Here is a 3,953-nt window from a genome sequence, read left to right on the forward strand (position 1 = left end):
TGATCAAATGGAGGAAAATGCAGCACAGAATTTCAAATTTTACAGACTCCACACTTACTGGAGCCGTGGAAGCTGGATGAACCCCTGCAACTGTTGCCCTGAGATACTCTTTAAACCTTAAATCAAAAATATCCCTTGAAGTCTTCTTAAAACCAAACAGTAAGTTAGCTTAACTAGGAAAGAATGTCTACATTTAGCATTGTGCTCTTTCAAGATCTATCTATATGGGATCAATTGACAACAGCAAATCAAAAGGAAACTTAGGGGGCAGCCAGTGTGTGTTAGTGGGGAAGGAAAATTCAGAGAAGGAAAGTGAGAATGGTTGCACTAGTCAAAGAATGTAATTAATGTCACTGAATTGTACATATAGAAACTGTTATATTGGTGTATGTTCTGCTGTGCATATTCTCAACAAAAACAAATAAAATTTAAAAAAATACAATAATACCTATCTCTATTTTCTACTAGCTCTTTTAGATGATTTGATTTTTATTTAGTTGTTTGATTAATTAATCTATCTGGAATTTATTTTAGTATTAATCAGAGCAATTTATTTTCTAAATTGCTAGCCAAGACCATCCTTCCTTCCTGTATTATTTGGTGACATTTATAAAATATAAAATGCTCACTTTAATAGGATAATATTGTTTTAGCTATTATTGCTAATAACTCCTAGTTCCTGGTTGGCCTATGGCTCCCATACCATTGAAGCAATGATATCCATGGCTTCATGGGGAGAGAAGAGTCATCAAGAATGGTGACTGCTCTTTGGCTTTGAGTTTAAAAACCAAGTCAAGTCCATAGCGAGATTACAGGGTGAAAGCAAAATTCAGGCTATGTTGTGAAAGTTTAAAAAAGGGAGAAGTTTCAGATAGTTAGGGCTTAGAGAACTAATCACAGAATAGATCATCGATCACAGTGGAGCATGGAATATAGTATTAGTGGAGTTCCCGTCACCTAGGACGGGGAAAGTTCCTTCTAGTGGTGTGAGTAGGAGCTGGGTGAAGGAGGGAGAAGAGAAAGGCAAAGGGTCACTTGAAATGTCCTGCTCCCTCCTCACCCCAGGATGGGGTACTGGCAAGAGTGGACAGGAGGGGACATCATGGGTAAAACAACCAATCAGATAGATTTGGGAGAATCTGAGGCCTTCAAGGGCCAATATCCTGCACACCTGGGCAGAACTTACAGAAACTATAGTCCTTGCAGAGAAATTCCTCCCTGGATGAGGTGACTTGTCCAACAGGATTCGAGAAAGGAGAAGTAGCTGTGACTGAGACAGGGGCTGAGGGCAGCCTCAGAGAGCCCACACACCACAGCACATTGGAGAGAAAGCAATCAAGGATTTTCTGCTCCTCATGAAGGTGTGGAATAGCTGAGAGACCATAAGACACCTAGTATCCAAATAAGGAAGCGAAGAGTGGGGCACACTTATCACCAGAGGCAATGGCCAGGGTGTGGGTGAAAGATGTCAGTGTGATGTTCCTGGACCAGATCAGACCAGCTATACGTCTATGACCAGGCAGATGAGGGGAATCTCAGCAGAGGCCAGGGAGGACCCAGGGGATAGCTGAACAGCTCCACTGTACCCAGACACCACCCTGAGAAGGTGTCCTAAGACCTTCAAGCCGTTGGGAGTTTGAGCATTGCCTTAATTACTTTACCTAAACGAGATCTGGAAATGGGAAGATACTAAGTTAACATTAATCAGCAAATTGAGGTATGTTACCCTATGTCACCTTATCCTTGCTACCTGCGTAAAGTAACATTCAGACTACTATACAATTGTAAAACAAAAATTTTACCTTTATTTTTCCATATCTGAGTAATATGTAAATTGAAACTAGCACTACCAAACACACGCATACACACACACACACACACACACACACACACATACACACACAAACAGTTGAGGCTCTTTCTGGGTATTTTACTCCTTTACTGATTTAAAATGTAGCTTAAATTCAAAACAGAACTTTCAATTTGTTTGGGGTATGTTGTGGAGATCTTTTTGTTGTTTCTTTTAATAAACATAAGTAGAGATTTCTTTATGCTTTGTGTCAGAGGAACTCAAAACTCTTTCCTAGATTATCGATCTTGTGCCAGGTGTAAGATGGTCAGTGCAGGTATGGGAAGCTTCATGCTGAGGGTAAATGAAGGAGAGTGGGACAATTTTTAAACACTGCCAGGTTTTCTTCCAGAAAATCCTTGTACTTCCTGTTGTTCTCTTGCACTCCATAGTGATGCACATATGTCCAATTTGCCTGGGACAGTTCCAATTTACGTCTGCTCTCCAGACACAGTTATTAACAGTGCCCACTTTCACTCTCAGAAATATCCCGGTTTGAATAAATCATATGGTCATCCTAGCCATGAAGTCTTCCTGGCACAAGGGGGCAGCATCTACCCATAGTTGAAAACCAGTGCAGCTTGTGGACAATTGTAGTATCCGTGGCAGAGAAAGTGGCCTCTTCATTAACTTAGGTCAAAAAAACTAAAAGCAAACAAAAAAACCCACCAAACCCATTGCCGCTGAGTCAATTCCGACTCATAGCGACCCTGTAGGAGAGAGTAGAACTGCCCCCATACGGATTCCAAGGAGCGGCTGGTGGATTTGAACTGCCAACCTTTTGGTTAGCAGCCAAGGTCTTAACCACTGCACCACCATGGCTCGTAACTTAGATCAGGACTTCATATACCTCTAATGGGGTCATCTTGCCCATCCCCTGCCATGGGGCAGGCCACATTACCATTCCTGCAGCTGTGACAGCAGCTGTCCTCAGGGTGGGGATTCTTTTAACTTTTGAAATTAGGCTTTGTTTAAGCATTTCCTGTGCTGCAAAATAACTCTTTAAAGTATTAACAGGCAAAGACGTCACTTAGATGACTAAGGTGCACCTGACCCAAGCCATGGTATTTTGCAGTCACCTCATATGCATGTGAAAGCTGGACAATGAAAAAGGAAGATCGAAGAAGAATTGAACATTCGAATTGTGATACTGGCAAAGAATATTGAATATGCCATGGACTGCCAAAAGAATGAACAAATCAGCCTTGGAAGAAGTACAGCCAGAAAGGTCCTTGGAAGCAAGGATGGCAAGACTTCGTCTGGCTTAGTTTGGACATGTCATCAGGAGGGACCAGTTGCTGGAGGAAGACATCATGCTTGGTAAAGTAGAGGGTCAGCAAAAAGGAGGGAGACCCTTGATGAGATGGATTGACACAGTGGTTGCAACAATGGGCTCAAGCATACCTACTATTGTGAGGATGGTGCAGGACCGGGCAACATTTTGTTCTGTTGTACATAAGGTCGCTGTGAGTCAGAACCAACTCAATGGCACCTAACAACAACAACAACCCAGGGAAGGGTCTTCTCCACCAGCAGTTTCTGAAATTCTCACCCACAAAAATGCTGGTCCATGCATTGAATGTGCTGACTGCTTAAATGCTCAACCGTGGAGAAGGTGTTTCTTTTCCAGATGATACCTGAATTGTTAGCACTTCTCTTTTTTCACCCTCTTACACTTGCTGACCCACACTCCATGTATTAGTTATCAATTGTTGCAGAACAACGTTGCCATAAACTCGGCAGCTTAAAACAATATACATTTATTATCTCAGAGTTTCTTTGGGTCAAAAGTCCGGGCAGGCAACAAAATCAATAAACTATTGGCCAAATTGACAAAAGAAAAACAGGAAAGGAAGCAAATAACTCAAATAAGAAATGAAATGGAGGACGTTACAACAGACCCAACCGAAATAAAAAGGATCATAGCAGAGTACTAAGAAAAACCATACTCCAACAAATTTGAAAACATAGACAAAATGGATAAATTTGTAGAAACACACTATGTACCTAAACTAACACAAATTGAGGCAGAAAATCAGAAGGGGCCCATAACAAGAGAAGAGACTGAAAAGGTAATTAAAAAAAAAAAAAAAAAAAAAAGCTC

Source organism: Trichechus manatus, unplaced genomic scaffold (assembly GCF_000243295.1).
Source record: "Trichechus manatus latirostris isolate Lorelei unplaced genomic scaffold, TriManLat1.0 scaffold00035, whole genome shotgun sequence".
NCBI classification, from domain to species: Eukaryota; Metazoa; Chordata; class Mammalia; order Sirenia; family Trichechidae; genus Trichechus; species Trichechus manatus.